We start from the raw sequence: 13,976 nt of genomic DNA on the forward strand, positions 1-13,976 counted from the left end.
TGTAATATATATAAATGATTTGGAGGAGAATATAACTGGTCTGATCAGTATTTTTGCCAATGACACAAAGGTTGTGGAATCGTGGATTGCGATGAGGACCGTCAAAGGATACAGCAGGATATAGATCAGTTGGTGACTTGGGCAGAGAGATGGCAGATGGAGTTTGATCAAGAAAAAATGTGAGGTAATGCATTTTGGAAGGTCTAATCCAGATGGAAAATATACAGTAAACGGCAGAACCCTTACGAGTACTGAAAGGCAGAGGGATCTGGATGTACAGGTACACAGGTCACTGAAAGTGGCAACGCAGGTGGAAAAGGTAGGCAACAAGGTATATGACATGCTTACTTTCATTGGCTGAGTTTGAAAATTGACAGGTAATGTTGCAGCTTTATAGAACCTTAATTTGGCCGCATTTGGAATTCTGGTTGCCACACTACCAGAAGGATGTGGTGGCTTTGGAGAGGGTACTGAAAAGATTTACCAGGATGTTGCCTGGTATGGAGGGCATTAGCTATGAGGAGAGGTTGGAGAAACATGGGTTGTTCTCACTGGAACGATGGAGGTTTAGGGGCGACGTGATAGAGGTCTACGGGATTATGAAGGGCATGGACAGAGTGGACAGTCAGAAGCTTTTGCCCAGGGGAGAAGAGTCAGTTACCAGGGGTCATGGGTTTAAGGTGCGAGGGGCAAGGTTTAAAGGTGATGTATGAGGCAAGTTTTTTACACAGAGGGTGGTGGGTGCCTGGAACTCGCTGCATGGGGAGCTAGTGGAAGCACATACTACAGTGACTTTTAAAGGGTGTCTTGACAAGTATATGAATAGGATCGGAATAGAGGGATATGATCCCCGGAAGGGTAGGGGGTATTCGTTGTGATGGGCAGCATGTCAGTGCAGGCTTGAAGGGCGGAAGGGCCTGTTCCTGTACTGCAATTTTCTTTGTTCTTTGTTATATTATGTCACAAGTCTCATCACTGAGGAACATAAAGCCAATGAGCACGACCTTTTTAAAGATGTAAGCTTGAAGGACAATCTTGAAAAGGAGAGAGAGTCAGTGAGGTATATGGAGAGAATTGCAGACCATCTGGCCTTAGGTCTAGGTCAGTAATATATCAAAAGAACGATTCAGATGCTGCTTAACCTGATGAGTGTTTCAACATTTTCTGTCTTACTTCAGATTTACAATATTTTGGCTTCTGCACTTGTTCTTAGGAATCAAAGTGTTTGGGGAGAAAATGGGAACAATCGAGTTGTAGGTCCATATAATGCTTCCTTCAGTACTTTATCGCCCAGCGCTACCTCCCATTTATAGTTTGTGAAAACACTGATTGGCTTTAATGTTGGGTTTTAATGATAATCCAACAGTTTAGATCATAGTTTTTCTCCCCAAGTATTGGCTCCATGAATGGTCAGGTGAATCTCTCTCAATTTCACAGCCTGTATGTGTTATTCTGCTTTCTTTCTCTCTCAACTGTTTTTATTTCCTGTTTGAAAGGTTGATTTGTCATTAAAGGATTCAGATGAAATGACATCCAGCTTTGACAGTCATTCTGTTTATCGGAACCTGTTTATCAAAGGATTTTGAAGAAGAAACCGCAGCATTCACACTGGACAGAAACACGCCTACATTGTATGTATAACAGTCTGCAAGCATTTATCTGAAATGTCGAAACACCAGCACAGTCGCATGAGGGAGAGACTCTGAAGAAATGTGGACTGCCTTAAGGGAACTCTTTCCCCATCCCAACTGGAAATTCACCAACGCAGTAACAATAGGAAAAAGCTGTTCACCTGTTCTTAATGTGGAAAGGGATTCACTCAGTCATCCAGCCTGCTGACACACCACCGAGTTCACACTGGGGAGAGACCGTTCACTTGCATCAAGCGTCGGATTGGATTCACAGAGTCATATGAACTGCTGAGACACCAGTGAGTTCACACTGGGGAGAAACCATTCAAATGCTCCGAGTGTGGGAAGGGATTCATTCGGTCATCCAACATGTTAACACACCAGCGAGTTCACACTGGGGAGAAGCCATTCATTTGTTCTGTGTGTGGGAAGGGATTCACTCGGTCATCCAGCCTACTGAGACACCAGCGAGCTCACACTGGGGAAAGACCGTTCACTTGCTCTGTGTGTGGGAAGGGATTCACTCAGTCATCCCACCTGGTAACACACCAGCGAGTTCACACTGGGGAGAAACCATTTACATGCTCCAAGTGTGGGATGGGATTCACGCGGTCATCTCACTTGCTGAGACACCAGCGAGTTCACACTGGGGAGAGATCGTTCACTTGCATCAAGTGTGGGAATGGATTCACAGAGTCATATGAACTGCTGAGACACCAGCGAGTTCACACTGGGGAGAAACCATTCACGTGCTCTGAGTGTGGGAAGGGATTCCCTCGGTCATCCCACCTGCTAACACACCAGCGAGTTCACACTGTGAAGAAACCATTCACTTGCTCTGTGTGTGGGAAGGGATTCACTCAGGCATCCATCCTACTAATACACCAGTGAGTTCACACTGGAGAGAGACCCTTCAACTGTTATGGATGTGGGAAGGCATTCACACATTCACCCAACCTGCATATACACCAGCGACTTAACACTGGAAAGAAACCATTCATTTGCTGTGTGTGTGGGAAGGGATTCACTCAGTCATCCAACCTGCTGAGACACCAGTGAATTCACGAATAAATACAGTTGAAGGATTTTGTTTCTCTCTTATTCACACCATGGAATGAGCAATGGTCTTGAGCAGTTGAAATGCTAATAAAATTGTCTATCTGGAGGACTTGATTTCAAAAATGATCACATCATTGAACGTGCACACATTCACATTGGGTAGAGACTGTCCATCTGCAGTGTGTGGACAAGGATTTTCTGGTTCATCAGGACTGGTTAATCATATTTTCTGGGATCTGTTTCCAATGATGTTCGGAAAGACTATGAGTCTGGTTATCTTTTGGGGATAAGAAAACACAGTATTGAACAGCTTTTACTTAAATGCACGATGATCAATATATGATATTAATTTCAATATCTCAGATATTAGTTTCTTTTGAATGGCTCTCCATCTTACCTACCTCCTCCATCCTCACCTTCAACAAGTTTGATGATCTCATGGAATTTCTTTGTGACTGAGAATGAGACAGTCTGATCAGCTACCTCTGCTGCTTCCTTCCCTACCTCTATGTCATGTTGTCTCTTGAACTCCCTTTGCTGCCGTTGTGATCCTGCATCATTGTACAGACTTGGTCTGCCATTGCATGCAGCTTATTGCATATCGGGCCTACAGTGTACCAGGTTATCTCTTTCCTTCTATCAACAGCAGTAGAATCGCCCTCGAACAAAATCTGTAAAATCATGGCCAGACATAATCCCCGACTTGCCTATTACCATCAAGCCAGAGAATCAAAGCTGGTTCAATCGAGAATTCAGGAGGGCATATCAAGAACTGCAGCATGAATAGCTAAAAAATAGATGATGTGGAGGTGCCAGGATTGGACGAGGGTGGACAAGGTCAGAAGTCAGATGACACCAGTGTTGAGTTCCCTTTTCAGAGATTCCTTCGCACTTGATACAAACGCAATACGCCAACTTCTGTGAAAAGCCACAGTTTATTTAAGCAAGTACAAGCTTTGGAGGATCACTTAACAGTCTTTGCAGGTCTTGTGGAGCCGTGTCAAGCGATGCTGTCTGTGAGGGAACCGTCCTCCCTTTATATAGGTTTTTACAGCACAGTCAGACATGCATACAAGATACAATTTTTTTCTCCCCCATAATCACGTAACTTAATCATCTAACAGTAAAACAAAGGCTAGCTGCCCAAAAACAATGTGTAAGACGAGGTAGTTCCTTATCCTTTTAGCCTTAATTCAACACTTACAAAGAGCAGAGTATAATTAGATTACCAGCTTTTGTCTGCGAGATCTTTTTAACCTTAGTTCAACAGTTACAGAGAGCAGAGTATAATTAGATTACCCCATTTTGTCTGCGAGACGGGGCACCCACGAAGCACTTAATTTCTTATATGTCAGCGGAACAATATTAACCCTTTAACATTTCACAGTGAGCTGTCCAATTGTCTACCACCATTCACAATTGGATGTGGCTGGGCTGCAGATCCTAGATCTGTCCTGTTTTTTGCTGTCTAGCACGCAAGTAAACCTCTTTGGTAACTTCAACAGGTTGACATCTCATTTCTATCTTCACCTGACAAAGGGGCAATGCTCCAAATGCTTGTGATCTCAAATAAACCTGTTGGACGAGAACGTGGTGAAATGTTAAAGGGTTAATATCCGTTCTGCTGACACACAAGAAATTAGGTGCTTCGTGGGCGCCCCTGTCTCGCAGACAAAATGGGGTAATCTAATTATACTCTGCTCTCTGTAAATGTTGAACTAAGGTTAAAAAGATCTCGCAGACAAAAGCTGGTAATCTAATTATACTCTGCTCTGTGTAAATGCTAAAAGGATAAGGAACTACCTCGTCTTGCATATTGTTTTTGGGCATCTAACCTTTGTTTTACTGTTAGATGATTAAGTTACGTGATTATGGGGGAGAAAAAAATTGTATCTTGTATGCATGTCTGACTGTGCTGTAAAAACCTATATAAAGGGAGGACGGTTCCCTTACAGAGAGCATCGCTTGACACGGCTCCGCAAGCCCTGCGAAGACTGTTGAGTGATCCTCCAAAGCTTGTATTTGCTTAAATAAACTGTGGCTTTTCACAGAAGTTGGCGTATTGCATTTGTATCAAGTGCGAAGGAATCTCCTAAAACGGAACTCAACATTTGGTGGCAGCAGTGGGATTCCAACATATACGGAAATTCTAGATGGACTGAATAAGTGATCGCCTGAGTGATGGTGACGTGAGACGGATGGGCCCACAAGGTAAGATTTACCTTGATCTCTCTCATTAACCTATCACTCAGTCGACCCCTCGAGCCCTTGAACTCTGTAGTGACGGAATCTCCGAGATAACCTATGCACTTGTACGCTGACGAGTTCGTCTCAGGGAGGTTAGAGTCCCCCTGGAATTCGGAGGTTTGAGTCCTCCAAACTGTAAGTACCGTGAATTCGGAGGTTAGAGTCCTCCTAACTGTAAGTACCGGGAATTCGGGGGTTAGAGTCCTCCTAACTGTAAGTACCGGGAATTCGGAGGTTAGAGTCCTCCTAACTGTAATTACCAGGAATTCGGGGGTTAGAGTCCTCCTAACTGTAAGCACCGGGAATTCGGGGGTTAGAGTTCTCCCAACTGTAAGTGTCGGGAATTCGGAGGTTAGAGTCCTCCAATACACGGGTTCAAGTCCCTGGAATGTAGTACCTAAGGTAAAAGATAACTACAGTGTCTGTCTCAAACACCCTGCCTTAGACCGGTTGTTAAGAGGGGAAATCCCCCACGCGAAGGTCAGGACCCTGATGTGGGTGAGGAGACCAAGGACACTGGACAAGTATATAGAAATAAGTAAGAAGTAGAAGCATTAAAATGGGACAGATGTTGGCTAAGTTGGGTGTCGGAACCTCTTTTCATCGGTTATGTCGGGATGACCCTGAAAATGAAGAACGGTTCAGACGTCTGTCGGGATGCCTAAATAAGAAATTGGGAAATGAAATTTGGCCAATAGGGGGAACTTGGGATGTAGATAAATGCGTAAAAGCAGAAGAGGCAATTTGGAAACGTAATACGGGGAGAAAATGGAAAACCTTAATATCCACGTAGAGAAAGACTGCTGAGGAAACAATGAATAAATCGAAACAGCCAGCTGGGAGAATAATGTATGTTGGAGAGGGATTAGAGGATGTGATCATGAAGGGATGTGTTGAAGCTGCAGTGTGAGGATTATGATATGAGTAAAGCAGAACAGGAAAGATTGAGAAAGGAGAGGCAAAATAAGGAATCAGGGTTGAAGTGTCAAGCCGGTTCATCATGTGGGAATAAAATGGAGGTACCTCCTGACATGTCTGCTCTGCCAATATTGTTCCATAATCAAATGTGCCGCCAATGTAATGGACAATACGGATATCAGCAAAGGCAATGCCAGAGCTGATCGAGCTGCCAAAGACGCTGCAACAGCATGCAATTCTATTGTGTCCTCTATGAACCGGCAGGCGTTAAATTGCTCACATGCTTTGAACACAACGGGCATACCAGACATTGTCACTGTGCAGCGTTTACAGGGGGTCGCCCCTGACTCAGAAAAAGGAATATGGAAGATGCATGAGTGTTCGCACTCTGCGTCAAGAGGTCTCTGGATCACTCCAGTTGGCCAAGTGTGTATACCTGATGTTTTGTTACCAATGCTTATTGACTGTCTTCATACTGATACCCACCTTGGCAAGGAGGGAATGAGTAATATCATGTTATGTACCTGGTGGCACCCCCGATTAGCTGAGGCAGCCCAGAAGCGTGTCAGGTCATGTCTGACATGTCAGCAAGATAATGCCGGCCAAGGAATGCGATGCACAACAGGGAAAACACCCTTGCCAGGTGGCCCATTTGAGTGTATTCAACTTGATTTCATTGAATTGCCGCGTATACATTGCTATAAGTATTGGCTTGTTATTGTTGATGTATTTAGCAGATGGATTGAAGCCTTTCCAACCACTAATAATAAAGCCTCAACGGTGGTAAAATTACTACTGACAGAGATCATACCGAGATTTGGAGTGCCTCGACAGATTAGTTCAGACAATGGCCCCCACTTTGTAGGGGAAATCAACAAAGAACTATGTGAGGTGTTACACATCCAGCAACAATTCCACTGTGCCTACCACCCCCAGGCGGCAGGGATACTGGAACGAGCTAACGGAACTGTCAAAACTAAATTGACTAAGCTAACATCCGAAACTGGCCTTAACTGGCTAAAGGTTTTGCCTTTAGCTCTGTACCACATGAGAATAACACCCCACTTCACTACTGGACTCTCGGCCGCAGAAATAATTTATGGCTGACCCAGTAGGACCCCTTGGGATGCCGATGCAGACCCACCTACCCACGTAGACTTAAATATTATGGGAGAGGAAATGCAAAGATACTTTCAGCAGCTAACATCGTCTCTAAAGTTTCTTCATTCACAGGTAAAGCACGCCTTCGGACCACCATCACAAGCGACAGATCAGAGCTCAGACGACCAGAATGAACCCCCCAGACTACAAGCGGGAGACCTCGCTCTAATCAAAGACTGGGATCGCCCCAAGCTCGGACCCAGGTGGAAAGGACCATTCCAAATACTTCTACAGACTCCGACTGCACTTAAAGTCAAAGGGCAGAATCGCTGGATCCACCTAAGTGACTGTAAACGATGGATTCCCTCACCATCTTGAAAATAATCATTGGACTAAGTATTGTTCAGACTGTGAGTGGGTTGGAGGACAATTTGTTTTATAAGACACATATCCTACTGCATGGTAATCGAAAAGTGTGTTTTCCGCTAGCACAATCTGTAGAAGCTTTGTTTGTAGCAACCCCAGGATGGAACCCTCGCCAACTCTATGAAGTAGATTATTCTGGTGAGCCTTGCCAAGGGAAGAGAGGAGCCTGGAGCAGGGGTGTGCAGGGTAAATATGTAGAATTGATAAGTAACGGCCCCTCCAATTGTACATGCACTAAACCTAAGTCTGGGAAGGAAGGGGCCAACTGTACGGATCCTAACAGCTATCCGCTTCGTTTTAATGGTAATGGAAGTTATTGTGTATATGCCTTAGTAAACGTCACCCACCATCCCCATGATGCTTCCTGGCCCCATCAGTGTGTAAAATGGACTTGTACAACTAAAGGAGGGCTATTGAACTGCCGCTGTTTGAAGTCAAAACTGGTAAACATGACTTCAGGCATACATTGGACTTGTGGAAGTTGTAATGGCACCCATGTAGCAACGGGATATGGGATGTTTCCGTTTCACTCCTCAAACTTCCAATCATTTGAGGGTTAATCCTCCTGGAATAATTACAAGATAGTCCATAAGTTCGTTACCTGCTACCGTGCTAAGACGGGATTCGTTTTCTTTCTCAATGGGACCTTTTCTACTGCTACTCCAACTTTGCCGGTGCTATTTCCTGTTGGGACCATTGGGCCTCTCACTGTCCCTTGTCCCCAACGAGCATATACTCGATGACGAATTGTCACACGCTTCATAAGCAAGGAGTTTTTCGCCGACTGGCAGGATCCGGTAACCCTGGGCTCTTCCTTGGGACATGGCTTCCTGGGAACTGTCACTTTGGGAGGCTCCTCAGGGGTGGTGTCCGCTAAAAACCGAAACTACCTTATATGTGGACTCACCGCCCTGGGAAATAGCACAATGTGGGCATTGGAAGAAGTAAATCAAGAATTAGCCGAACTTCGGCTCTATGCTCAGCAAACCCGGTATGCAGTGGACTATCAGCTGGCTCAACAAAGCGGAGTCTGTACAGTAGTAGGAGACAAATGCACCACCCGTGTTACGGACGAATCATATAACATAACCCACGCCATCCAGTCTATTAAACACAATTGGATTATTTCAGACAAGGTAAAGGAGATGACCGGCTAGGGTGGCTACTGGAAGGATCCTGGGGACCATATCTACTGCATGGGCTAGTAATTTTTGTTGGTATAATCATTGTATGCTGTGTGTTAATAACTTACTTAAATTCTGGCTGTAAGATTCTTACGAATAAGCTGGCGGCGCCTTTCTCAGCCCCCATTTAGTTGGTTATCATGGAACGATAAAAGGAGGGAATGAAATGTTAAAGGGTTAATACCTGTTCTGCTGACATACAAGAAATTAGGTGCTTCGTGGGTGCCCCTGTCTCGCAGACAAAAGGTGATAATCTAATTATACACTGCTCTCTGTAAATGCTAAAAGGATAAGGAACTACCTCGTCTTACACATTGTTTTTGGGCAGCTAACCTTTGTTTTACTGTTAGATGATTAAGTTACGTGATTATGGGGGAGAAAAAAATTGTATCTTGTATGCATGTCTGACTGTGCTGTAAAAACCTATATAAAGGGAGGACGGTTCCCTCGCAGAGAGCATCGCTTGACACGGCTCCGCAAGCCCTGCGAAGACTGTTAAGTGATCCTCCAAAGCTTGTACTTGCTTAAATAAACTGTGGCTTTTCACAGAAGTCGGCGTATTGCGTTTGTATCAAGTGCGAAGGAATCTCCTAAAAGGGAACTGAACAATAGCCAGTTGAACATTTTAAATCAGAGATATTACATTTTTGTTAAGTGCTTCGCAAAGGTCGGGGTCCGTGAAATAATGGTCAGTCCTGATTGAATTGAATGTTTGAGGAGACTTAAGGGACTGAATGGCCTCCATATGTTCCAAATGTTCCTCTGACACATTCAGAAATTACTCAGGGCATTGGAAAGGTATTTACAAAAAATTCAAAGGGTACTCAATGTCTTTTTTTTTCCTTTGTTCATTCACAGGATGTGGGCGTAACTTTTAGGCAGCACTTACTGCCCATCCCAGTTTCCCAGAGAGCAGTTGAGAGTCGACCATACTGCTGTGATTCTGGAGTCTTTTGTAGGCCAGGCCGGGTAAGGATGGCAGTTTCCTTCCCTAAAGGACATGAGTGAACCAGATTGTTTTTTCCCCAACAATTGACAACGGATTCATGGTCATCGCTAGATTCTTAATTCCAGTTGTTTTTTATTATTGAAATCAAATTCCACTATCTGTCTTGGCGGGATTCAAACCCAGAATGTTATCTTGGTCTCTGGATTAACAGTCCAGCGATAATACTATTAGGCCATTGCCTCCCCGTTAGAAAACTGGGTATCAAACAACAGTTAACATGGAAGCAAAATACTGCAGATGCTGGAAATCTGAAGTATAATCGGTAAGTGTTGGAGAAACTCAATAGGTCAGGCAGTCCCTGTGGTGAGAGAAATGGAATTAACATTTCGAGTCCAGTGTGACTCTTCTTCAGAACTTTGGACCAGTTAACATAGAGCTGCTTTGATGGCTCAGGACCATCCGTGAAGAAGCTGCCAATCTGTCCTCTCCCCTGTCCTTTCCCCAGAGTTTTGATTAGAATAATGGAATAGTTACATTGCTACAGAGGCCATTCAGCACAATGTCTTATTGCCAATGATCGTCCTATCCCCTACTTTTGCCCCATAGCTTTGTACATTTTTTTTTAAACATCTGCAAATCGATCACCTCCTTCCTAAAGTGCAGTTCCCTGAATTGGACACAATGCTCTGTTAGAGGGTGACCTGTGTCTGATACAGGTTAATCATAACTTCCTTGATTTTCTTTGGGAGTTGGGCATCACCCCTTTTCCTGCCTGATGGTGACATGACCATCTTTTGAAAGAGCTGTCAGTTAATCTCACTCTCCTCACCTCTCCCCTGACTCTTCCTTTAAAATAGAGATCTGATTCACTGCTAAAAGTTATTGTTTCAATTTGTTTCCACCCCTTTTCAGGCAGGGCATTACAGATTGCAATAACTGCCTGAGTAAAATCTCTCTCTCCTGCATTTCTGAAAATGATCTGATGTGACGTGCTCAATTGTTGAATATCTGCTAAACGCGTTTCCCGAGTGGATTTCAGGGACCATGCTCCTGACATCTTCCAGAAACCGAGAACACAAAACAGTGTGTTTGAAACAAAGCTGATTTATTTGATGAATTGAAATGATGGCTTCCAGTCACATAACAGCGTCATTAACCTCAGAAATATAAATAAAAAAAGCCTCCAATTCTCCGAATTTATCTGTTTCATTTCTGAATCTGATTATCTGCAGCAACAACAGCAGAATCCAATTCTTGTCATCACTTATAAACTCATTGATGTGTCAGCAGGTGAGATGTCTGGGTGAATCCCTTTTCACACAGAGAGCAGATGAATGCGCTCTCCCCAGTGTAAACGCACTGGTTACTCAGCAGGCTTTGTGTTGTCATGCACACAGCAAGTGGTTGGCTTATTCCTCATTGTGAGTGTGTTTATGGTTCAGCAATTTATTGTGTTTTTAATACACTTCTCGCAGCCAGAACATTGAAAAGGTCTTTAATCAATGTGAACAGGTTGGTGTGAAGTGAAGCAGGTTAAACAAGTGCTTCCTTTCCCACACACACAGGTGCTGAATGCTCTCTCTCCCCAGTGCAAACTGATTGGTGTTGCAGCAGAGTTCATAACTTAGTGAAATTCTTTCCATATGTGAACACGTTGATGTTAAATGAGGGGTTGAGCACCAAATGCTGTCTTCCTGTGGAGACCAATCCAAAAGTCACTCCTCACTCTGACACACGGAATATTCTAAAGTATTCTTTTTAATCCGTGAATCGTTCAGAGCCATCATAGAAAGTTTACAGCGCAGTAAGAGACAACTTGCACCGTTGTGTCTGCACTGTTCAAAAAAACAACATCTGCCCAGCCTCACCCACCTCCTGACATTGGGTCTGTAGCCCTGTAGGTTCCAGCACTCGAGCTGCAGATCCAGACACGTTTTAAATATGTTCAGGGTTTCTGCCTCCACTTCCCTTTCAGATAGTGACTTCCAGACCCTGACAACAGATGCTGCCAAACCTGCTGAAATTTTCCAGCAATTGCTGTTTTTGTTTCACCATTTATCTGGCTTACCACAAACTGAAGCGCTTGCACTAAGAAACTGCTAAGGTCCTGGAAGAGGAGGGTCCTATAATGTAATACTTTGGAGAGAATATATCACTTTCCAGTTAAAGAAGACAGCTCACCACCATCTTCTCAAGAACAATTAGCTAAGAGCAATCAGTGTTGTTCAGTGATGAAGGAGTGAAATAAAACAGCCGCTAATGGGGACCATTAGTCACAGACATTGGGTTGTTTATGATAGCAGCCCATGTGATGACAAGGCTAAGTGTAAGGCCTGGTGTGTGGTGGTGGGGTAAGGACATGGGGAAAGGTACTCCAGCCCGAAAAGAGGAGACTATTTGTCCTTTAGTCTGGGTCTAACTGAAATTCTGAGCAGACTCAAAAGGGGCTGAATGACCTACTCCAGTTGTTCTGTACATTCTCCCCAGACTTCCCCTGCTCACAAACTTTGCTCCTAGTTTCCTGTTGTTGTGTCTTGTCCCCAACTCTTCCATGCCTTTCTGTTCATCAGTTGTGTTTGGGTCCTGGTTTATTTGAAATATAGGAACAGGAAGGGGCCATTGAATCACTCAGATCTTTTCCATCAGAATTAGAATTAACTTTATTATCCCATGTCGTCAAATGAATACAGTGAAATACGAAATAAAAGCCAAACGAAATATGGATGCTGTAATCAGAAACAACAACAGAAGTTGCCAGAAACGTTCAGCCAGTCTGGCAGCATGTGTGAAGAGAAATCAGAAATAACGATTTGGGTCCGGTGACCCTTAAGTTTACCATAGAGCATGGAACAGTATAGCACAGCACAGGCCCTTCGGCCCACGATGTTGTGCCGAACTTTTACCCTAATCCTAAGGTCTATCTAACCTCCACCCTCCATCTTATACTATCATCCATATGACTATCTAGCAGCCGCTTAAATGCCCCTAATGAGGCCGACTCCACTACCCTCTCTGGCAATGCATTCCACCCCCGACCACTCTCTGAGTAAAGAACCTACCTCTGACGACTCCCCTATATCTACCTCCACTCCTTTAAAACTATGCTCCATCGTAATAACTACCTCCACCCTAGGAAAACGTCTCTGGCTGTCCACTCTATCTATACCTCTGATCATTTTGTACACCTCTATCAAGTCATCTCTCATCCTTCATCGTTCTAAAGAGAAACGCCCTAGCTCTCTCAACCTTTCCTCGTATGACCTTCCCTCCATTCCAGGCAACATCCTAGTAAATCTCCTCTGCACCTTTTCCAATGATTCCACATCTTTCCTGTAATGAGGCGACCAGAACTGGACACAATACTCCAGATGTGGCTGAACCAGGCTTTCGTATAGCTGGAGCATAACTTCATGGCTCTTGAACTCAATCCCTCTATTAATGAATGCTAACACACCATACCCTTCTTAACAACTCTATCCACCTGGGTGGCAGCTTTCAGGGAACTGTGAACATGAACCCCAAGATCCCTGTGCTCCTCCACACTGCCAATAATCTTTCCGTTAACCCTGTATTCTGCTTTCAAGTTTGTCCTTCCAAAATGAATCACCTCACACTTTTCAGGGTTAAACTCCATTTGCCACTTCTCAGCCCAGATCTGCATCCTATCAATGTCCCTTTGTAACCCAGAACAGCCCTCTGCACTGTCCACAACGCAACCCACCTTCGTATCGTCCGCGAACATGCTAATCCACCCTTCCACGCCTTCATCCAAATCATTTACAACAATCACAAATAGAAGAGAACCCAGAACAGATCCTTGTGGTACACTACTCGTAACTGAGCACCATGTTGAATATTTTCCGTCCACTACCACCCTTTGTCTTCTAAGGGTCAGCCAATTCTGAATCCAATCTGCCACATTTCCCCCTATCCCAAGTCTCCTTACCTTCTGCATGAGCCTACCATGGGGAACCTTATCAAACGCCTTACTTAAATCCATGTATACCACATCCACTGCTCTACCTTCATCCACATGTTTGGTCACCTCTTCAAAGAATTCAATAAGGATTGTGAGGCATGTTCTACGCCTCACAAATCCATGCTGACTGTCATGAATCAAACTGTGCCTTTCCAAGTGATCACAAATCCTATCTCTCAGAGCCCTTTCCAATAATTTGCCCACCACTGACGTAAGACTAACTGGCCTGTAATTTCCAGGGTTATCCTGATTCCCTTTTTTGAACAAGGAATACTCGTTGACAGTGAGGACGAGGAGATGATCGTCAAAGGCCCTCCGATCTCTTCCCTCGCTTCCCACAGAATCCTTGGATAAATCTCATCAGGCCCGGGAGACTTATCTATCTTCAACTTCCTCAAAATTCCTAGCACATCTTCCTTCCTAACATCGACCTCCTCTAGCCTACCAGCCTGTATCACACTGTCCTCCTCTGCAACTAGATC

General features: G+C 44.3%; 1 pseudogene; it reads left to right on the forward strand.

Annotated features, from left to right (window-relative positions):
- Positions 1–1,802: 1,802 nt before the first annotated feature.
- On the forward strand, positions 1,803–8,539 carry LOC125483806 (annotated as a pseudogene).
- Positions 8,540–13,976: the final 5,437 nt, after the last annotated feature.

This window comes from Rhincodon typus, chromosome 8 (genome assembly GCF_021869965.1).
Source record: "Rhincodon typus isolate 14 chromosome 8, sRhiTyp1.1, whole genome shotgun sequence".
Taxonomy (NCBI): domain Eukaryota; kingdom Metazoa; phylum Chordata; class Chondrichthyes; order Orectolobiformes; family Rhincodontidae; genus Rhincodon; species Rhincodon typus.